General features: G+C 37.1%; 1 protein-coding gene across 2 annotated transcripts in view; it reads right to left on the bottom strand.

The window, feature by feature from the left end:
• LOC131074819 (copper-transporting ATPase PAA1, chloroplastic) overlaps positions 1 to 25,143 on the bottom strand; it is a 257,652-nt gene that overhangs the window by 207,069 nt on the left and 25,440 nt on the right. The window lies entirely within an intron of this gene.

Below are 25,143 nucleotides of genomic sequence, written 5' to 3'. Positions count from 1 at the left end.
GCACTAAGGGCTGGGAGGCAGGCGGCAGAGGACACAGGGGCTGGATATGCCTATGTTCTGCGGGCAGGGGAGGAGATAGGTTATTGGTGAGACCTATACTACAGGGCAGTGCCACCAGAGCAGCGGGCGAGGAGCTTCCGCAGACCATCGCGGACAGTGACAGCTACGGGAGGGAGCCAGAGCAAACAGGTGTCCAACGGTGGGGTTATGGGTCCTCCACCACCACCAGATAGAGGGGGCAGGAGAGATGATCCTGGGGCGGATCGTTCTAGGGCTCAGACTCCGTCGAGGCCAGGCGGCTCCAAGGGAGGGAGTTCATCATAGCCATAGAGGGCTCCCTATGTATCAGTTTTGTACCATTTTGTATTATGATGTAGACACCTTCGGGTGATTGTAGCCATATGATTTTGAAATCATTGTATCATGACACTTATGATTTATATATATGAGATGATTCATCTTTGCGGCAGCTATATGCATGTGTACCTATGTGATGTATGTTTCTATGTGGTGCTTATGATATGGATGCAAATATGTACATAATGAAATGCAATATTTTTATTCTTTTATCTTTTATATGTTATGTATAATGCAAATGCGAATGTATGAAATGCAAATGAATATGATAATGCAAATAACTATTGTAAGATGTGCTAACATGTGTTGTGTGCAGGATGTGATGCAATTGTGCTATCTATATGTATGAAATGCTAATATGTGATGATGCAGATGCAACTACATGAAATGCAAATGTTTTTGGTGTGTCATTATACTCAGTCATGTGATAGCAGGCTACACGGACTCAAGAAGGACGATGAAAGTCAATCAAGAAAGGGGGATGGAAGATAGAAGATATGAAAGTGAAAAGAGCTTCTTGTGCGTTATCATCATTGAGCTTTATTATGGCAAATAGGTTATGACAATCGAGGCATATGTGCGACCCGGAAAGTCATTGTACCCTTTTGCATGGAGATAAGACAGTCACAAACAAGGAATGCCCCAGTTCACACTAGACTCACAGTGTCCTCATATCCTTGGACAAGTCATAGCATTACTAAGAGACATTCCACAAACAACAAAAGAAAAATAGGTGACGATACCCCATCCTCGCCTTTCTAGTCAAAGACATCCTGGAGATAAAAATCTCTAGTCAGAGACATCCTGGAAAAGCTAAAAGACATGTCACCAAAAAGATAAAATCAAAAGAAAACCAAGACTCGACACCAACATCCACTGTAGTCCTCAAGTTTAGTGTCTCTTGTCACTTATATAAGTCTTATTTGATTGCGGTCACAATGTTTACTTTCACAAAAAGGATAGATAGCACTGAACCATATGTTGTCTGAGTCTGTTGAAATATTTGATTTGTTGAAGCCCATTGTTGCTGCTGCGTCTCATCTGAAACTGACTAAATCCATGCAACTGATACTTTATTGCAGAGAAGACGAAACTTTATTACAGACTAGCGATGCAAATGTTGTTTTATTGTGGATTGTGCGCGGATAGACTGAAGAAGAGTGGAAGAAACTGTACTCCTCAAAATATGTGATGCTCTCAGTTCCACACCCATTACTAGACGTAGGATTTGCCTTAGCCACAAATAGGAGCTGATTTATTATGGATGGAAAGGGGTGAAAAGGAATGTTTATTATGAATGGCTAACCAATCTTAGGTAGATCAATAACAAGCCATGATGGGAATGGGTAAGTTTGTTGTGGATGAAGAGGTTGTGAGTGTGTGCAAAGTGAAGGATGAAATGGAATCCTGAAGGAGGGAGGAGCAATGTCTCTACGCATAGCGTCGGTGACCCAGTTTTCACCATGGTACTTGCCCAGGGCGCCATCGAAGTGGTTTTCACCGTTGGACGAAATGTTTTTTGTTTTTCAATTTTTTTGTTGTCACAAGGCACCTACCTATTTGCCAGATTTTCACCAAGTAACGATTTTTTATTTTTATGATTTTTTTTGTATTTTTGAATTAGGATACTCTGAAGAGCTGTGTAAAACCTGCGAAGGTGCATGTTGTTGATAGGATCCTCCAAAGGTTCACCCTCTGTGGTTGAGAGCTGATATGCACCAGATCCATACGCTGTTGTGATGATGTAAGGACCAAGCCAGTTTGGTTCGAACTTGCCCTTCTCTCTGTCTTGCTGATTTTTAGGATTTTCTCTGAGAACTAAGTCACCTACCTCAAATGTGCGAGGCTTGACTTTATGTTTGTAGCTACGACTCATTCGTTGTTGATAAGCCTTGAGATGATTAAAAGCAGTTTGTCTTCGTTCATCCAATAGTTCAAGTTCTTGTAAGCGAGAGACCCTGTAGTCTTCATCACTGATAATGTTTTGCAAAGAGACGCGTAAAGAGGGTAACTCGACCTCAATAGGCAAGATAGCTTCAATGTCGTAGACAAGTGAATAGGGTGTAGCTCCTATAGGTGTGCGGATGCTTGTGCGGTAAGCCCAAAGTGCGGGATTAAGTTGGATATGCCAATTACGGCCAACGTCGTCGACTGTCTTTTTCAAGATTTTAAGGATTGTTTTATTAGATGCCTCAGCTTGACCGTTACCTTAGGGGTAATAAGGTGTGGAGAAACGATGGATAATATGAAAGCGGTCACAGAGTTCACGAACATCCTGATTTTTGAAGGGATGCCCATTATCAGTGATGATGGAAATAGGAATACCGTATCGACAAACGATATAGTTGAGAATGAAGGTAGCAATTTGTTTTCCCGTGACTTGCGTGAGAGGTACGGCTTTGATCCATTTTGTGAAATACTCTGTGGTAGTGATGATGAATTTATGACCGTTGGAAGATGGAGGGTGAATCTTGCCTATGAGATCGAGTCCCCACTGACAAAAGGGCCAAGGAGTCGCAATTGGTTGAAGTTCTTTCATTGGTGCATGGATGAGGTCTCCATGAAGTTGACACTGCTTACATTTCTTGACAAACTCATATGAATCTTTTTCCATATTGGGCCAGTAATATCCAGTCCTGATGAGTTTCTTGGCTAAGGTAGGACCACTAGAATGTGGACCACATATCCCTTCATGTACTTCACGTAACGCAATCTGAGTTTCGTCACTTTCTAAACATCTAAGAAGAGTGCCATCTAGACCTCGACAATACAGGATATCGGCTAAAATGACATATTGAGAAGATTGGCGAATGAAAGTGCGACGTTGGTTATTGGATAGATCAGGAGGTAGGGTATTGTCACGAAGGTATGCGAAAATGGAACCGTATAACTGGGACTCAGGACCAACAACGCATATCATCTCAGTAGGAGTGATTTCATATGAGGGAACCAAAAGGTTATCCACCAAGAACTCATAGCGGGTCTCATTCGGTGGTAGATCAATTAGTGAAGCAATTGTAGCCATGGCATCCGCAGCTCGATTCTGCTCTCTTGGTATCTGCTCAAAGTCTATCTTCGTGAACTGTTGTTTCAGGTCGTCCACCATTCTTTTGTAAGGCATTAATTTATCGTCCTTTGTTTGGTAGTCATTAGTTGCCTGATGAATCACAAGTTGAGAGTCCCCAAAAATACGAAGTTCCTGGATCTTCCACTGAACTGCAATCCGTAATCCAGTTGTTAATGCCTCATATTCCGCTATGTTATTAGTGCAGGGAAATGATAATCTATATGATTTTGGTAAAGAATACCCTTGAGGAGTTATGAAGAGGATGTCAGCTCCTGCCCCATGCTATGTGTATAAGCCATCAAAGTATAGTTGCCAAGGCTTTGCATGCGACACTGTTAAAATGGATTCATCTGGAAATTCTGAAATTAGAGGAACATCATCTATCATGGGAGCATCTACTAACTGATCTGCAATACCTTGTCCTTTTATTGCTTTTCTATCCACATACTCGATGTCGAATTCACTCAGGAGCATCACCCATTTGGCTAGTCGCCCAGTAAGTGTTGCTTTATTGAGAAGGTATTTCAATGGATCGATCCTTGCAACCAACTTAGTCTTATGAGTTAGCTTGTAATGTCGTAATTTCTGCGAAGCAAAGACCACAGCGAGACATGCACGCTCAATTGGTGTGTAGTTTAACTCATATCCCACCAATGTGCGACTGATATAGTATACTGCCTTTTCTTTGCCTTCAGCAACTTGTTGTGCTAAGAGTGCCCCCAGTGCTGTTGAAGTAGCTGATATGTATAGTAATAGAGGTTGATCTGGAACTAGTGGCATCAAAACTAGCGGATTCAGAAGATAATCTTTGAGTATCTAGAAAGCCTATTGACAGTTATCATCTCATTTGAATTTGATGTTTTTATGTAGCAAGTGCTGAAAGGGATTACACTTATCTGCAAGTTGTGCTATGAACCTTCGTACGGACTGGAGTCTCCCTTGCAAAGATCGAAATTGACTGATATTTCGTGGCGGTTGCATCTCTAGGATGACCTTGACTTTTGCTGGATCGCCTTCAATTCCTCTTTTTGATACAATGAATCCTAGGAGCTTCCCGGAGGTTACTCCAAAGACACATTTCTTGGGGTTTAATCTTACTTTATATTTTTCCAACCGATCAAAGACGACTGAAAGTATGTCCAAATGTGTATCTCTATCTACTAATTTTCCCAAGAGGTCGTCAACATAATCTTCCACAGTCACGTGCATGAGATCATAAAAGATAGTAGTCATGGCTCTTTGATATGTAGCGCCTGCATTTTTTAGCCCAAAGGGCATGACATTCCAACAGAAAGTTCCCCAAGGGCAAGTGAATGTTGTTTTGTGCTGGTCCTCGGATGCAATTTTTATTTGATTGTAACCAGAGAATCCATCCATCAAAGATAACATCGCATGACTTGCTGTGAGATCAACAATCAAATCAATATTTGGTAATGGAAAATCATCCTTAGGACAAGCTTTGTTGATGTCTCTAAAATCTATACATATTCTGATACTACGATCTGGTTTACTGACAGGCACTAAGTTGGAGATGCATTCGGGGTAATCAATTGGGCGTATGAATCCGACATCCAATAATTTCTCAAGCTCTGCTTTGAATAATAATGCGACTTGTGGATGCATCTTTCTTAATTTCTATTTCACTAGTTTTGCCCCCGGTTTAACTGTCAAATGATGCATTACAAATCCGGATCCAATCCAGGCATATCAGCGTATGACCATGCAAAGTTGATTTGTCGTTCTGTGAAGAAACTTATGAATTTTGACCTTTCTGACTCTGTCAAAGATTGAGCCAGGAATATGTTGTGTGGAACTTCTTCTGTACCAATGTTTGTTTTGATAGTCTCCTCTACCAACATGGATGACTTTTCCTCATATGATGCTGGGAGAATGTCGAGCCTTCCATCTTCAGGTGCCTCAAAGAAGTTTTCGCCCTCAGATATGTCCTTTCTTTTTACTTTTTTGGGGTCAGACAGCGCCACAATGTGGTTTTCGCCATAAGACCCTTGGTTTGTTTTTATTTTTATATTTTTGCGACTAGAAGGCCCGACAACCTCACCAAAATATGCCGCGCTATTGAGTTCTATAGTGTATCCCGCTTTATGGTCCCCAGGGGGAAGATCATCTCGTATGCGAAGATAGTCAATAAAAGCTTCATCATTTTGGAATGTGTCAAACTATGCAGGTCCTTCATGGTCCCAGTCAATAAGTTGGTGGTGAACAAGGGGAAGGCCTTTGATTTCTTCGCAGTTAGCAGGGCTAAGAGTGAAGATGCAGTTATATTCAGGTATGTCGAGGTAGTTATCAAGGTCATCGTTGGCACTCTCCTCATCAGTCTCGATCGTGAACGAATCCAAATTATCATCACTAGTAGTGCATTCTGGGACAGGTATTCTCATTCTATGTGATTTCAACCTAGGACCTAGAGGCAAGGACTGTATGGGATCCTCCGGGGTTGTTTCTTGACCAACTTTGAATTTTTTATAAAATTCCTCTTCTTCTGTGGGTTCATCTGGCTCTCTGAATGTCTCGGTGAGCTCGTAGTCACTAGAGGATTTGTCTGAACCCCATTCCCATTCGTTGGAGTCTGTGGAATAGCGATTCTCTTGTTGAATTTTGGCACCTTTGATTTGTAAAGCTTCTTCTGTCCTTTGAGTGTGGACCTTGGAAGTCACGAAACCAAGTCCCTTCGAGCGTTCCTTTTTGAATGTCAATTCAGGTTGTAAAGGTTCAATGATGCCTTCCTTTCTTAAGCCAAGAGGGCTTTTGCCATCATACCCAAATTTTTGTAGAATCTTGAACCCTTTGCCATACTTCTCACATTGTATGCTGATGTGATCTTGTGTATCATTTTCAAGGTCTTTGTAAAGCATTTTGTATAAGTCTTCCTCTTCTAGTTCACCCCATCTTTGAAAGATAGTAAGGTCCCATTTGAGTATAATGATAGATACTTGCTTATTAGGATGTGGTCTTCCATATTCTTTTGGTGAACTCATGACTTGTCGTAAGTACATGGTTTGATTCAAAGTGTATTCACCCATACCCTTGTCCTGGAATTTCCCTTTAAGCTCACCTTGTTTTGATGTCGAAGGTTTTAATGACTCAGGATCAATGTATGCAAAAGAAGGAACAGCTTCCCTATTACTTGGGATGATCGTTTCAGTTTTCGGTCTCAAGTTATTGTAGTATATGAATGGATTAGGATCTCCATTAACTGTTATTTCAACTCCATTGTGAGGAAACTTGATGCATTGGTGATATGTAGAAGGGACTGCCCTCATTTCATGAATCCAAGGACGTCCTAGTAATATATTGTATGTGAGATCTAGGTCTAGGACTTGACAAACCACATCCTTTGTAACTGGCCCAACTTTGAGAGGTAAGGTGACTGTGCCTTTAGATGAACGCTCTTCGTCATCATATGCCTTGATGGTAATTTTGTTTGTAGAATTCACAGCTTTATCAGAATATCCCAATTGTTTAATAGTGCTCAATGTACAAATGTTCAGACCTGCTTCTCCATCTATCAGGACTCGTTTTATTCGATGTTTGTGTATGAAGGCTTCAATGTGTAAAGGTGCATTATGTGGCTGCCTTACGGAGGCGTCATCGGCTTCTGTGAATGTAAGGGAGTGTGGAATGGAAAGGTATCCCACCATGGCTTGAAACTGGTCCACGTTCAGATCAGTAGGGACAGCAGTGTCTCTCAAGATTTTATCAAGAATGGCTTTATGTGCGGGGGATATGCGTAAAAGCTCAAGGATTGAAATGAGTGCGGGTGTCTTCCCTAACTGTTCTACGAGATCGTACTCAAGCTTGGTTGATGAGGAAGCTGTGTTTTTAGCTGGAGCACCTTGCAAAGTGAATTTACCTCGACGAGTTGTAACATTACATTTAGAGGTAGGTTCCTTTAGGAAAATTTTGGGTCTTTGGGTTGAATTCTCAGGCGTTTTGTCCTTGATGATAATGGTAGAGACATAATTGTCCATCGAGATGTGATTGATAGTTGAATCATAGTTATAGGATGCTCTTGTATAGTTGGTTTGGTCATCTGTGGCTTTAGCTTTTCCCTTGTCATGCTTTGGGAATGGTTCCTTAAACATCTCATGTTCTTGATTGGATGAGTGTCCTTCAATCTCAATGTCACCTCTATCAATGAGATCTTGTATGATGTTCTTCAGTCAGTGACAATTTCCTGTCTTATGACCCTTGCTCTGATGGAATTCGCAATACTCATCATCATTCCACCAATTTGGTTTGACCTTTGGCTCATATGGAGGAAAATCTGGAATTGTGATTACTTTGTTTGCCACTAGCTTCTTGAAAACTGACTCAAGTGGTTCTCCCAATGGGGTGTACTTCCTTCGTGATCTGGAAGTTGTTTGAGTATTCACTTGATTGTTTGTAGAGATTGATCCCGAAAAAACTATTTTGGGTCGCACTGTATTGGCATCAACAACACCATCATTGACTGTGTTCTTGTTTTTGTTCCAAAATCTTGGCTTGTCTTTTCCTTTAAAGTCATCTTTGTTTTCCTTGAATATCTTAATGACTCCCTGTTCAATTAGGACCTTTTCTGTCGCTAAGCCTTTTTCAATGACATCCTTGAAGGTGGACAAACAAGCTTTCCTTAGATCATAGCCAATGTCTTTATTAACATTCTGGGTGAACATTTCTACTATTTGTTTTTTGTGGAATTTCACAAGAGCATCTACTAGCTAGATTCCTCCATCTTTGTAAAAATGATGAAAAAGATTCTCCATCCTTTTGTTTGGTGTTGCACAAAGTGGTCACCGATATGTCTGTCTCTATGTTGTATGAGAAATGTTAGATAAATGCCTCTGCTAGATCACCCCAAGACTTTATTCTAGGTGGGAGTTGGGAGAACCATTCCATAGCTTGATCACCTAAGCTTTGTGGAAATAATCTCATCAAATATGTCTCTTCTACTGCTACCTCAATGCAAGCTGTGAAAAACTGTCTTATATGTGCCTTAGGATCCCCTTTGCCTCTATACTTATCAAACTTAGGTGTCACAAAGTGTGTAGGAAATGGAGGCATTGGAATGCTCTTGTCAAATGGATAAGGGCATATGTCTCTCATTGTGTAAGTTGGCTTCGGTGTATTTATGTCCTCCATTTTCTTTTGTAAGTCCCTGATTTGTTGCTCCAAATTGTTCTTCGGTGGAGACCGACTTCATGGACCATACCCCATGCTTGAGGCACCAATTGGAGGAGGAGCATGTTGCATATATGGATGATATTGATCATACACATGTTCATATGGAGGAGGTCTATAATGATGTTGCGTATATGGACCACTTGGTATAGAGTCATGATGAGGAATGGAATATCTGCTTTGTCCATGTATACCATACTCTATAGGCATGTCATGAGTTTGTTCTAGTGTGTTGCCCCCAAATTTGACGCGGGGTTTCCTTGTGTCCAAATTTTGAGCATGCCTTTGAATATCCAATTGCTTTGGCGGTTGATCCTTAGCATTGGTATGTGATTGAGCATATTTTTCTGCATAAGACTTCCATAATGGTCTGCGAAGGTGAGTATCATATGCTTGACCATGTGTGTAAGGGACCTCTGGTTTTTGAAACAAAGATGATGGTGATTTAGGCACCATATGTGGTCCTCTATTGCCTCCACTATTAGGCCTCCTTTGATCCATGTTGGAGTGAGTTTGTTGCAAAGGTCGATTTTCCATTATTTGAGCCATGTCAAAATCCTGAGGGATCTTGGCTCCACTTTGTGCCATCACTTGTAGAAAGTATTGTCTATCTCTCCTCATTATTTCCTCAACCAATCGATTGAAATGGGGATTCATAATGGTGTCTTCCACTTCTGCTGAATGTACGAAGAAGTTGTCCATATTGTCATTGTGTGTATCATTGTTGTTTGTAGTGTCCATGTTCTCAACATTTGGAATGTTTCTATAGGCATCCATGTCAGGTAATGTAGTATGATCTGAATTGAAAAAGATATCATTGTCATATTCATAAGAACTCATGTTTGTGGACTCTTGAGCCTCTTTAGCTTCTCTCCTAGATTTTTGGGAACGAGTTTCAACCATGAACTAGGTCTTGACCAAGATGTGTGAAACTAGATGAAAATGGAAAGCTATGAAAGACCAAGAGTTGGATGGAATGTAAATGAATCTGAGGTTTACTTGCAATGTCCAAAGTGTAAGACCAAGTATGTATGTAGTAGAGTAGGTGTGACTTCCAAAGAGATGATAGTTTCTCTTGATGAGGTAAGTTGACCTTGACTCTAAGTAAGACCAAATGAGACCCAAAGGTGATAGACCTTGATGAGGGACCACTTAGCAAAGTGTTGTTGTATGTAGTATATTGACAAAGTAAGATGAGGACAAGCAAGTGACCTTTTGACTCAGGTTTAGACAAATGTGAGTGTAATGTAAGGTGTTAAGCAATAATGGACTTTGTGAGACCCAAAGACAGGGTGAATGCTAGATGAAAACCCCAAAGAGATAACCTAGGAAGCTCAATAAGTCTGAAACTGTCTGTTCTTGTTTGCTGAATTATGAAAGTTTTCAATCCTGAACACAGACGTGCCTGTATACTTCACAGACGCGCTAAAAGGACACAGACGCTATTCTGTCAGACACAGACGCACTTAAATGACACAGACGTGGTTCTGTCTAACACAGACGCGTTTCTGAGATGTTGTAAGTGCAATGTTGCTCAAGAGAACACAAACGCGTTTCTGCCCTTCATAAACGCGGTTAGATGACACAGACGCTTTTCTGTCAGACACAGACGTGTTTCTGCAAACTTTGTGTAATTTTTCCAATCTGTGAAGTTGTTTTGTTGTGACCAAATCTGAATGTTTGACTGTTTTTTCGTGACAAGAGGACACAGTGTTGATGAGGACTCAACGTTTGCAAGTGTTTAGACTCCAAAATGACTCAAAGACAAGTGTGTTGTTTGATGTAAAATTGTTTTGCATACACTTGAAGACACAAAAGACAAAATGTTTTGATGTTTGGTCTTGAATGTTTGAATGTTCAAAATAAGTCAAGCACAATTCTTATGGCTGGCCAAGACAATAGTTGTTGATCCCACATGGAGTTTCCCCCGAGGCTACGCTATTCAGAGCGGATACTTAGATGCTTGACCCCACTGGCTCCACCCTCGGCACTCACTTCTCAGGGCAGCCAAGCATCAGTCCCCACGAAAACTCCTCGTGGCGAACTGTATCTCTACTAAGAATCGTATGTGTGTGGGCCGCTACAAAGAACAGATCATGTGTATAAATCAGAGATCTTTTCAAAAATATAAGAAAATCTGAAAAATTTGCTAATTTGCTCTCAAAATTATTTTTTTATGAAAAATCATAAAAAAATCATGGAAAATGCAAATGTGCTCCAAAAATTCTGAATTTTGGATTGAGAGCTGCTAATACTGTCCTCAACCTGCAAACAAAATTTGGTACAAAAATTCTCAGCCGTTTGTGAGATATGATCGAATCTCTCTAAGATCTTGATTTTGTGTCCAAAACCCTAGCTGCACAAGGATATTCTCCAAATTGTTTTACAAAACAGCAATATAGGGTTAGAAAAACCTGCAAAAAACGCATATCTAACAAAAATCCATGTCCCACCGGGTGTGCCAAAATGTTTAAGGTGAAAATGGATAACAAAAATGTTGAAAGACTAAATGAATTCAACCACAAAACCCTAGCCTAACAACAACAAAGATCCACCATAACATATGAAGATTACCTAAGACAATGAAAATCAAATGAAATCACAAAGATTATACCATCACATGTCCAATAGGGTTTGGATCTCCATTCTTCCTATCTCCATTGATCTTGCTTGATATATTTGCTCTCAGATTTTATGTGCTCAAGAGCTCAACAAAGAACGGAAATGTGGTTGCAAGTAGGATCGCATATGAAAGTGCAAAGCGTAGTGTAGTCAATTGATCAAGTAGTCTGGGATGCACAGTAAGGGTTTGATAATGAAGGAAGCATCTCCTTATATAGAAGACACTATAAGAAATGGAGGGATAAGATTGAGAGGTGTAAAAGATAAATGGTCGACTATGATTAAAGGGTAGGTAGAGAAAATAATAAAATAATGAGAGGGTAGGTAGTGTAGGAATTAAGAGATGAATGACATGTGTCATAGGTAGAAAAGGTTAATGAATTGATTAAAGATTTATTTAATTAATAGAAGTGGGATCAAATTAAATAAATAAAATATTTATTTAATTTAAGAAAAAGATAATTTAAATAAATAAATGAATTTATTTAAATGAAAAATAAGGCTAGAAGAGGATAAATGAATTAATTAAATAAATAAAGATTTATTTAATTAATAGAAGAATTAGGCTAAAGTAATTAAATAAATAAAATATTTATTTAATTAGACATGACAATTTTAGGTGTCTACAATTATAATGATATTTTTGAAAGTGGAAAAACTCCAACAAAAACCCCTTATACTTGTAATTGGGTCTTAGATACCCGATTACAAGTGAATAGATTTCACTTGCAATACACTTGGAGAGACCCCCAACTTGCAATGTGATCTCTGAAACCCGATTTTGCACTAAAGGTGCAAAAAAGAAGACTTGAAAAAAATAAGAACTAACCAAGGAAAGCCAAAGAAAGGCACACACCCAAAATAGGCAAAATTTGAGACAAATTTCAACCTTGGGAAGCATGCAAAAAGACTCAAAGAATGAATTTTAACAAAATTTCAAAGGGGGTTGCTTCTCATTTTTTATTTACAAAAATGAGGACAACACATTCCCAAACCAAGAAATGAAGTAAATCCACGCCAAGAAAGATGTAGGAAAAATGCCTCTGAGAACCTCCAAATCTCCACACCAAACTCTTATGCAATCTTGTCACTTCAGTAACCACACAAAGAAATCTCCAATCTTAAATGCACTATTAAATACCTAAAAGATGTCTACAACAAATTAGCTAGAGTAGATCTTTCACTGCTATAGCTAATCTTCTTCAAGAGAGATTTCATCGCTAGGAAGGCTAAGATGGAGCAAGTCCAAATCTCCACAACCATGCAGGCTTTTCTCGGATAGAAGTATTAGAAATAATAAACTCAACATTGAGCAAATGAGCTCCAAAATACTTTTTTATAGACTCCAATCTCAATGCTCTAATTAGGGTTGTGCAACCTTTTAGATTTAAATTTATCAATTCCTTATGTCTCCCTATGTTGGCGCCAACTTCTAAAAAGCACTTTATTAAATAATTTAAAACCTTATAAGTTATAACTCCCTAGGGACCAATATAAAGTTACTTTATTAAATTTAAATAACGTTAAGTTAAATACACAGTTTAACTTTAATACTTTAATGTTATTTAAACAATACCTCAAAACACCATAAGTTGTCAAGATACTATTATCAATGTAATCACCATCCCAAAATAGTAACACTACCTAAACCAATTGAAGTTGTCAGAAGATAACTGATGCGAACACGAGCTCATACTATAAAAAGTCGTGTTCTCTGAGGACCCTAAGTCATCAATCATTAACACAATCACCAACTATCCCAAAATAGTAACACTGCAAAAACCTATTGAATATGTAAGGTGACAACTAATGTCAACACCAACTCATACTATAAATAGCAATGTTCTCCGAGGACCAAAGAGAACAAACCCAAAAAACTTACTGTCATCCAAACACTTACTATAAATAGCAGTTTTCTCCAAGGACCAAAGAGAACAAACCCAGAAAAAACCTAAAAAGATTAGCGCCATACAAGCACTTACTATAAATAGCAATATTCTCTAGGAACCAAAGAAAACAAATCCAAAAAAACCAAAAAGATTAGCACCATGCAAGCACTTACTATAAATAGCAATGTTCTCCAAGGATATTGTAGTTGTACCAACTACTTCAACAACACCCATACAGAGGTAACAAATTTTTTTGAGCTTTAGTTGTAGACGAAATTTATGATATATAATTTCATTGGTACCAAAACTTGAAATTAATATGCATTGAGGTTGTACTTGTTTTTAGGTCTATGATATGCATTAAACTCAAATTTTGATTTATATATGATGGAAATCAACAATGTATTCTACAAATACAGTATATGTGGTTTTATGAAGAATATTTTAAAAAATTATGTATTTTCAAAAGTTCAATAAATTTGCCAAGTTCGACTTTTACAACTACGAGGCAAGGGAAATAATTTAATAATTTAACTTATGTCGTCCAAAAGATTTTATGATTTATTCATAGAAAGGCAACTTATGTTTTATTATTAAAGAAGTTAAGAGGCTCAAAAGTGTTACAAAAAATGTCCAAAAATAATATTAATTAAAAGGATTTTCTAGACACTTTACAAAAATTGATTTGGATGGGAAAATGAGTAAAAAGAAAGTAACATTATATTTCCGCAAAAAGCCTATATAAAGAGTCGAGGAATAGAGAGGGTTACCAATTCACATTGTCAAATGCATTTCTCTTGAGATTTAACATTGTTCATATTTTCTAACCTAGGACAAAAACCCTTAGACAAGAAAATGGATTCGAGAGCGAATACCCTCCTATTCATTTGAGCAATTCCATTCAAGAATTACTAATAAACTAATGGTTTGCATTTATTTTCCAGTTTCAATTCAGTGTTTGCAATTGTCAGTGAGTTTACAAATTAATACTTGTAATCGCTTTGGTGTTGGGCTAATTTTTATTGTTGGTAAGTGATGAATATTATTAATATATTGTTGGTTGGCTGAACCAACTCTGTTTCCATCTATGTTTATTTTACCTACAATGTTATATTGTTCATTTTAATTAATAATAGCCTGTAGCATAACATAAGGTACTGCCTACCATTTTACTCCATATATCATCCAGCCTCAGCTTTCTAAGTTTCATCTATGTCATTTACTCGGTGTCATGCAAATACTATTGGCCTGACCTACCTTTGAAAGAGGTTGTGATTCCAAACTTCAAGGCCGCCGCTCCAATTAAAAGTATTAATTATTCTTGCCTTGGCTACCGGAATAATCAATCCAACCGCTGTTGTAATGTCCCCTATTAGGTCTAGGCTTGTTTTCACCATAATTAATCCATTCCAATATACTTATGACTTAAACTAACTTGATTAGGAGACAAATCTAACTTAACATGAATCAAATCTGTGATATTCTATAATTCAATTAATTCATCAATTATTAACAAGTAAATTGTTCATCTACCATACATCCATAATAAGTTTACAGAACCAAGCCCTTACCTATCTGGGGACCATGCCCTCAAAGTTTTTTGGGTTGCTGATCCCTACCATGTCTTGGGCTCATCCTATTAATTGGATTTAGACCGCCCCTTCCTTGGAACATCTTAATTCCCAACTTCTTGAATACTGACTGCAGTAGCGAGGATTATATCCAAACATATTATTCTTACTGTTAATTACCTTGTGAACTCTTTCTGATTTACAGTAATATTTATTTGTTTGATAAAAACATTATCTCTCTCTCTATATATATATTTATATATTCATATACTTTCATCTATTTTCAGATATTATTAATATACATATTATGGCCGGTAACTGCATAACTTAATATATGTATTACTGCCTGTAACTGCGTGTATTACCACTAAGGAGGAGGATATTACTGGCTGTAACTTAGTAACAGTTCTGATCTGATTAATACAGCTTTTAGTATTTTGTAATCATCCTTCCTATTCGATGATGCTCAAACACTTATTTATGTCTTGGCTGGCTTACATCAGAGAAAATACCTATTTTTTTCTCCCATAACTGCCATAACTGCGATGTCATCCTCCTTATATGAATGGAGGGTGCTGTTTGGCCAAAGGCAGCGATTCCTTACAAAGTCGTTGCCTTGGTTATCCTTAACAGCAGCTTGATATTATTTAATAGCTAATATTAATGCTCAATCGGAATATGACAATTTTATCAGACTTCATATATTCCAGTATATGTATGAAGCACATCCCGCAATGTATATGGGTATCCTTTCACGTAATCAATTACGCACGGGGGTCAACCTCACGTTAACACCAAATATGATACATAGGTCACAGGTAAGATATCAGTCACGTCGGAGTACCTATTCAATGTATTACTAAGCATATCGGCTTCCTCATGAGTGAATGATCAAACTAAGGCATCCGAATAATATTTATGGTCGAAGAGGTTGGTTTATTGTCTTCGCTGAGGCCTATGGTGTCTTTGTTTCTGATATTCATATCGTGATGGTCGATTCGATTTCATGTTCTTTTCCCTCAGATGCTGCAACTGGTTGGTGAACCATCCCTTCTCTGGCTATGAATTTTATTTTTTTTAGGTAATCCCCGTGAAGCTTTATATGAAGTGGTGACTCAAGGAAGAATCACCACCATTCAAAGTGGGGTGATCATTTTACGTGGGACCCTTAGAGGATCGGGCCCATTATTTATTTCAAAAGAATATCATTCATTAGTTAATAATAATTTCAGATAAATAAATGAATATTAATAGATATTAATCAATTAATAATAATATTTAATAAATAAATATTTGTTGTTAATTATTATATTAATTAATAATAATAATCGCTTCATTTATTATATATATAACGAGTAAGGAGGGGACATGACAGCTGTACTTTGTGGAAGGTGATACTTAAAAGTGGGGCCCCTTTTGGTCTATGAAAATACATTAATATTTATTTATTACAGAGGATTTTTGTTACTATTCAATCGACGATCGTTTTCAGTTTATATTTATAAATATTCCTAGTATTGTTTACCGACCAGCAATGATAAAAATTATAAAATAATCCTTCAATTGATCACATTATAAATTTCCATGCAGTTTACTCTAATAAATAATCTAAGACTAACATATTAATAATTGATTCCTAATTTGTAGGTCTGGAAGGCTATGCCACCATGACATCAGAAAATCATTTAGCATTAATATTTCTAATGTTAATCTGTGTAGCTCTCTGAAAATTTGAGATTTTTGTAATTTGTTTTGGAAGGCTTGCCACTAAAATTAGCTTCAGTAATTTTCAATTTTCAGTTTGTATTTAATCTAGAACACCTGCCTTCAAAATAAGTATTTAATTACTTCCAAATTTTTGTGTCAGTTGCAATATTGAGTTGTGTGGCTTGCTGCCAAAAGCACTTAATTATAATATTAGTCTCACCCCCCTTCACAATATGCTCTGTGCTTGTTCATTATGAAAGTAGCAAATCAAAAATAAAAAGTTGGCGACAGTACAAAACATCCCAAAAATATTGTAGAGACTAATGATAGCAAGTATTTATTCTAAAAATTAGGTTAGTTTTTATTTACAAGGAACTTCCCCTTCAAATTTGATGATCAGTTCTATTGCACATTTGTTTCATTTTGTGTCCCACCAAACGATGTGAATTAAAACACTAACAACACAGTCTGCAATTATAGAGGTATGTATTCATGTTTATTTTCTATGATTTATTAGATAGATCATTAGATTGTTTGAGCTTTTAGTTAGTATCTGACTATTTTGTTTGGTATGTTTTTGTGTGTTTTGGCTTGTTCTTTTTGTTCTTATGATTATTAGTATGACCCTGTTCATTCAATGATGGAGCATGATGAGAGGAATTCTACAATTGCTCCTTTCAAGGCATGGCAATTTGTGGCATACAATTCCTATATTACACATTCTGTGATTCCCTTTTGACGCAAGATGGTATGCAAAGGTCTAAAGATTTGTTGCCAAGCTTCCACCTTCTATAGCTAGTTTGAGTCTTCAGTCCTGAGCCTGCTATATAGCAGAAGGGTGATTGTATAAGCTAATTAGAGAATACTCTTCCTTTCAGTCCTAATGAAAAGCTTGAAAGGGAAATTTGCATCAGAAAAAATATGATAAATGAGCTTTAATACCTTATTATTTTCTCTATTCGGTTTGCTTCTGCCTCTTCCATTTGACTGTCACTATGATTTGCAAAGGCTCAGCGCATATTTTAGTTTCCATTTTGTTGGAAATTTTGGCTTTCAAAATTAATGGACTTATGTATCATTTGTGCATTTCAGCGAATAAGTGAAAACATTCATCATTGTTATTACAATAAGAGAAGAAAGTTCAGGAATGAATGAAATATGACAAATCCATAAAGTAATATAACTCTGCATTATCTTTTTCTTGACCAAGGCCTCTCACAAGAATAACCAAAAAATGACATAAGAAACATGAAATAAGTAGGTTGCATGGCCACAAGATGCAGTGCATGCCATTTTTCCAATGAAAAGTTAGGAGTCATAGATTCATCTGTTAGCCATCTCCGCAGGTGAATTTAGTGTACAGAGGATGATTTTGGGTGCAAAAAGTTTATACTTAGCCAAAAATTGGGCTTGAGTGGATTTATATCAAATAAACTTTATAATATTATGTTATAAAGTTACTTTTTCTTAAAATAGAAAAATTTTATTTAAATGGTGTTTTAAAAGTAACTTTATATTATAATAAAGTGGCCCCTTGGTACATTTCCCTAGAAGTTATAACTTAAAGGTTATAACTTAAATATATGGCCACTTTTAATGAGGAATTAGACCCTCGATGGGTCAAACCACTTAGGGGAAGTATTTTTTTAATAAAAAGAAACAATTTAACATGTTTTATGATACCAAAAGTACAACCCTAACCCCAAATTCGAATTAAGGTTTGAGGCATGTTAAAAAGACATTAGGGGCAGCATTTCAATTATATTGAAGTTGTTTTTTGGAGAGCATTGGTAATTGCAGGTCTGCAACGTTTCTTGCAGGGTTGGTTTTGGGATTTGGAGACGGAAACCTTTAGATCTTGGGTGAGAGGACGAAATCCCCCTCATCTACACTACATTTATTTGTCAGGGAAGCTCATATCTTGCCAAAAAAGGCCAATTTTATGAGTTTTGCAACTGCTACAGCAAGAAGACAATCTGATTTTCAGATCACAGCAAGTTTAGAAGTCATTTCAGACTCTATTTTATTAATTTGGTTCAGCTCTTCGTCCTCCAGTTGAATCATACCATTTGGAGACAGCCTGGGACACCAAAGAAATAAATTGGAGGGTTTTAACTAGAATTTTTGTTACAAAAATCATTGTTAGGGGCTAATAAGAAGAATTCCAATGTTTGTTTAGGAGAATTGATTCATACTGGAGCTATAGGAGCAAATCAGTAGGTAAAGAGCACACCAAATTGGAGCTTCTCCTAGCAAGAAGTTGGAATTCCATCTACGTTTGCATATTTCTTCGTCAATTGTTTTTGATAATTCATGTTAGGGTCAATAAAACATTTTCGAGTTGTTGTCTCTGTTAATGCATGATATAGCTTCGGTAAGATAAATGATTGAATGAGAGATAAATGAAGTCTCTCATTTAATCATTTATCCTATCGATAAACTATTAGGAGAAACTTCAAGCTATTTCATTTGATGATCATTCTTCATTTGTATATGTTCAATCTACTTAGTTCGATCAATGTTCAAACTATCATAGCATAGTATACCGATTAATATCGGTTTGCATTATAACTGTGATCACCGATTATTATCAGGCTAACCAACTATCCCGATTTATATCGGTTGATTTATTGACAGTAAACTAATGATGGTTATTGGGATTAACCGATTGCTTTCGAGTGGCAAAGCATACACCGCTTGGTATCACTTAAGCGATCACCAATTAGTATTGGTTAACAAGTTACGTAGACACCGATTGGTGTCAAATGATAAGTTACGTAAACCCCGATTTGTATCGGGCTGTTGATTAATGTATACACTGATTGGTAATTATAAGTCAAAGGGTGCGATCAAGTAATGTCTTGATCGGTCATGTCTAAAAGACATGACCGGTCAAGGCATTGCTTGATCCTCCCCTCTTGCATATATATATCAATCGATATTTGTGAGAAAGACATCGAAATCAATAAATGCTTCTCTCACCTGCCATACAAAAGAAGATAATCAGATTTATCATATAAATATATAATACATAGATCAAGAAAATATAAACTAGAATATATCTTGCATATTGAATTGAGAATTGAACATCATTTACATGGTATCAGAGCTATAGTTAAATCGAACCTGAGGCTGTTCAATTTTGTGGAAAATTCAAAACTAGCATATATTCAACATCACAATTCTTCTAATGGCTAGCGCTATCAGATTTGAAGATAGACTCGGAGGAGGTGATGACTTCTCAGCATGGAAGTTTAGAATTCAGATTATTCTAAAAGAAAATAAAGTCGAATCATTTGTAAAAACTGAAACTACAAAACCTGAGACTGAACCTAACAAAACAACTTGGAGAGAGGGAAATGAAAAGGCCATCAAAATCATAGTTGACGGGGTGAGAAATAATATTATGCCCATCATAAGGAAACATGAAAGCGTACAACATGTTCAAAGCACTTGAAGATGCATTTGAGATATCTAATGCCAGTAGAACCTTGGCTTTAAAAAGAGAAATAAATCACATAGCCATGATCAAAGGAGAATCAGTCAATGCCTACTTCATGCGAATATCAGCCCTAAGGGATGAGCTAGCAACCCTTGGATATGAGATCCAAAGCAACGAATTAACACTCATTGCTCTAGATGGGTTGCCTAGCATATGGGAAACATTTGTCCAAGGCATCAGTGCAAGGGATGAATTTCCAAAATTCGATAGGCTAAAAGCTGACTGTCTCCAAGAGGAATCAAGGCAAAATAAGAAAAGGATCAAGCAAAAGAATATAGATGAAGATCTCCAAGTTCTAAATACAAACTCAAACAAGAAAAGCAAGCATCAAACAAAGTTAACTCCTGGGTGATCGACAGTGGCTCATCCAGACACATTACAGGATTCAGAGAAGTGCTAGACTCCATGAAAGAGGAAAATGATGAGGAAGTAACTATCGGAGATGACTCTACACATCCAATCAAAGGAGTTGGAACCTGCACCATCAAACTAAAGTCAGGTGTATTATTACAACTTAAAGGAGTACTATATGTTCCAGGCATCAAGAGAAACCTAGTCTCAATATCAGCACTAGAAGACAATGGATATAGAGTGACCTTCATGGACAACAGAGTGTTGGCTTGGCCAAAGAATTCATCCATCAAGAAAGCTAAAACTATTGGTCAAAGACAAGGCTACTTGTATGAGCTATGCACAAAGCCCAACTTAGTCCTAATCCATGAAACTACAGATGCTAATGAAGTTTGGCATAGAAGAATAGGCCACCTGAATTTTAGAGCTTTTATCATCAATGGGAGACCTTGTCACAGGTCTACCTAAGTTAAAGCAATATCATTCAGGGGCATGCAAAGGATGTGCCCTAGGTAAAAATACAAGGGGGGTTTTCAAAATAGTACTAGGAAAACAAGTAAAATTTTAGAGTTAGTTCATTTTGATGCATGTGGACCCATGTCTATACCTTCTTTGGGGGGATTTTTGTATTATGTAATATTTGTTGATGACTACTCTAGGAAAACTTGGATCTACGTTCTGAAATGTAAAGAATCAGAAGAGATCCTTAATAGGTTTGAAGAATTCAAATCACTAACAGAGAACTACTCAGGAAATAAAATTAAAACCTTAAGAACTGATAATGGGGGGGAATACACATCAGAATTATTTAAAGAGTTTTGTAAAAATTCAAGGATTAAGAGAGAGTTAACAATACCTTATAATCCTCAACAAAATGGGGTAGTTGGGAGGAAAAATAGGACAATCATTGAAGCTGTCAAAGCTATGATTCTTGATCAAAATCTAAATGTCAATCTTTGGGCCGAAGCAACTAGCACCGTTGTATATATTCAAAACATTTGTCCTCACTCCCATCTTGAAGATAAGACCCTTGAGGAAGTCTTTACTAAAACAAAACTAGATATCAACCACCTTAGGATATTTGGATGCCCTGTCTATATTCATGTACCTAGGGAGAAAAGATTAAAATTAGAGCCTTCTGGAAAAAGGGGAATCCTTGTAGGATATAGTGAAACCTACAAAGCCTACAGGATCTATATACCTGGTCAAAAGAATATTGAACTAAGTAGGGATGTGATTTTTTAAGAAGACTTAGCCTTCAAAACAGCCCAAAGCTCACTAGAGCCTGAAGTCTATATCCCTACCCCTGGCATTGATGATGATCCTACTCCTGAGCTTCAGAGGGAGAATCCTAAGGAAACTATAGGTGAAACTCAAAATCCACCTAGAGAAAACCTCAAGAAAAGAACACTATGGGCCACCAAGACTGTAGCAGAAGCTCAGAAGTTTGTTGCTCCTTCAGGAACCTTCAGGGAAAACAATGGGCTAATAAATTCACTAGCTATGTTGCCCTTATGAATGATCTCTCTAAAGCCGAACCAAACAATGTATCAGATGCACTTGAACATCAAGTATGGAAGGATGCCATGTTTGAAGAGTATCAATCCATTATGAAAAATGATGTTTGGGAGATTGTTCCTAGGCCAACTAAGAAATCTGTTGTTTCATCTAAATGGCTTTTTAAGATCAAACATGTTGCAGACGGCAGTATTGAAAAACACAAGGCCAGATTTGTAGCTAGAGGGTTCTCACAAAGGGAAGGAATAGATTATGAAGAAACTTTTGCACCTGTTGCCAGGTATACATCAGTAAGAGTTGTATTAGCCATTGCAGCAGCAAAGGGGTGGAAGGTACACCAGATGGATGTTAAGACAGCATTTATAAATGGTGAGATCTCAGAAGAAGTCTACTTAGAGCAACCTGAAGGGTTTGAAATTCATGATGCAGGGTCTCATGTGTGTAGACTCAAGAAAGCTCTCTATGGGCTTAAACAGGCTCCCAGGGCCTGGTATGAAAGAATTGACACCTATCTCTCAGGACTAGGCTTCTCCAAGAATGATGCAAATCCTAATCTCTACTACAAAAGGAATAAAGGTGATATGTTAGTATTGATTTTATATGTTGATGGCTTATTAATCACAGGAAATGATCACCTTATAGATAAATGCAAGAAAGATCTATCCAAAGAATTTGATATGAAGGACTTGGGACTCCTTCATTACTTCCTAGGATTGGAAGTATGGCAGAATTCTAACAACATTATACTAAACCAAGGAAAGTATACCTTGGACATTTTGAAGAGATTCGGAATGCTAAACTGTAGGCCCATGACCTCTCCTATGGAAACCAAACTACATAAACTTAAAGAAGCAGCAGCAGAGTCACAACCCACTGACCCTACTCAATACAGACAAATGATTGGGTCCCTGATGTACCTGGTAAATACAAGGCCAGATATCTGTTATGCAGTTAATGCTCTGAGTCAGTTTATGTGTGAACCTAAGGAGATACACCTGGTTGCAGTAAAACACATTATGAGATACCTACAAGGTACCCTAAACCTTGGTCTCAAATATGAGAAAGTTGATATAGACCTACATGGATTTACAGATTCTGATTGGGCTAGAAGTGTGACTGACAGAAAAAGCACTTCAAGGTGTTGCTTCAGTCTAGGTTCAGCTATGATATCTTGGATCAGCAAGAAGCAGTCTTTTGTAGCTCAAAGCTCCACCGAGGCCGAATACATTGCAGCTTCTATGGCTGCCCGAGAGGCAGTATGGCTTAGGAAGTTGCTTGTGGGGTTGTTTGGAGAGCCTATGAAACCCACTGTTATACATTGTGACAATCAGAGCTGCATAATACTTTTAGTAAATCCAGTGTTCCATGACAGATCCAAGCATATTGAGATTCCATACCACTATGTGCGAGATATGGTAGACAAGAATGTGATCCAATTAGAATATGTGTGTACAAGAGATCAAACTGCGAATATTCTGACCAAACCTCTTTCCAGAGTGAAGGTTGATCACTTCAGAAAAGGTTTAGGTATGATAGAAAGGTAATTTGCTTTGTAATTTGTATTTGCATATCAATAAGATGTTTAATGTGTAAACTTCTTTGTCATGATAGGACATTTTGGATTTTATCCCCTGGGTTCATATCTAAGAGGTGACGATCTCTCAAGATAATGAACACTTGTATGTAGACATTATAAGGTGACGATCTTATGATGTCCAAACCAGTTATCATGTTGGATCTCTGGTGTGTCATGGATGTGCCATGATTGTGTTGTGGTAAAACATTTGTATAAGATGTTAGTGCACATACCACAACTTGGATAAGATGAGAATTTAATCTTTCTCATATGATTATCCTTAAGTATTGCGTGTTTAGGCAATACTGATATCACATGCTTAGGTGATATCCTGTCATCACAAGATTGACGTGATGGACATTTGTATCACGTGTTTAGGTGATACTTCATATCATGTGATTAGGTGATATGATTTTCTAGAGAGTCAGATTCTGTAAAGAATACTAACCATCATTTGAATTGTGATGCTTGATATATTGTTTGCATTTATCTTACCTAGCTAAGAGGGAGTGTTAATGCATGATAGCTTCGATAAGATAAATGATTGAATGAGAGATAAATGAAGTCTCTCATTTAATCATTTATCCTATCGATAAACTATTAGGAGAAACTTCAAGCTATTTCATTTGATGATCATTCTTCATTTGTATATGTTCAATCTACTTAGTTCGATCAATGTTCAAACTATCATAACATAGTATACCGATTAATATCGGTTTGCATTATAACTGTGATCACAGATTATTATAGGGCTAACCAACTATCCCGATTTATATCGGTTGATTTATTGACAATAAACTAATGATGGTTATCAGGATTAACCGATTGCTTTCGGGTGGCAAAGCATACACCGCTTGGTATCACTTAAGCGATCACCAACTAGTATTGGTTAACAAGTTACGTAGACACCGATTGGTGTCAAATGATAAGTTACGTAGACCCCGATTTGTATCGGGCTGCTGATTAATGTATACACCGATTGGTAATTATAAGTCAAAGGGTGCGATCAAGTAATGTCTTGATCGGTCATGTCTAAAAGACATGACCGGTCAAGGCATTGCTTGATCCTCCCCTCTTGCATATATTTATCAATCGATATTTGTGAGAAGGACATCGAAATCAATAAATGCTTCTCTCACTTGCCATACAAAAGAAGATAATCAGATTTATCATATAAATATATAATACATAGATCAAGAAAATATAAACTAGAATATATCTTGCATATTGAATTGAGAATTGAACATCATTTACAGTCTCATTGTGGAAGCTCCAGTTTCATCATATTCTTCAGTTCAGGCAGTAGAATAAGCCTTACCAGGCAAGCTCAGGACACTTGGTATGTTAGTTTGGCTTTGAATGATAGCATTTAACTATTGTTTGAAATTATTCATTGCTGATAAATAAATCAGAAGTCTGAAAATTTGATTCCAGTCAGTATTTCTTTATGTATTGCATTTGTATTCATTCTACATTGTCAAGTTTCAAGCATTAACCTCAAAAATCCAAAAAAACACATACACTGCCAAAGAACTGAATTAAACAAACAAATCAGCAATCCATTCAGTGGTGGGTATCTTTTAGTTATAACTACGGTGCAGGTAACAACAGAATCCTTTAAAGCATGAATCACAAGTAGACCCTATGTCATATGCTTATGTTAGAATAAGACTTGAAACTGGAAATTTCAAGTTAACCTCCAACATTTTCGTACTTCTATGAGACTTGAAACTGTCAAATTCAGCCAGCATTGCATGCACATAATCCAACATAACATCTCTCTTCTGTTATTGGAGAAGGCTCTA

The sequence above is a fragment of the Cryptomeria japonica genome, chromosome 11, assembly GCF_030272615.1.
Source record: "Cryptomeria japonica chromosome 11, Sugi_1.0, whole genome shotgun sequence".
In the NCBI taxonomy this organism is placed as follows: domain Eukaryota; kingdom Viridiplantae; phylum Streptophyta; class Pinopsida; order Cupressales; family Cupressaceae; genus Cryptomeria; species Cryptomeria japonica.
Note: the sequence above shows the minus strand (reverse complement) of the source record. Positions and strands in the feature narration are given on the sequence as shown.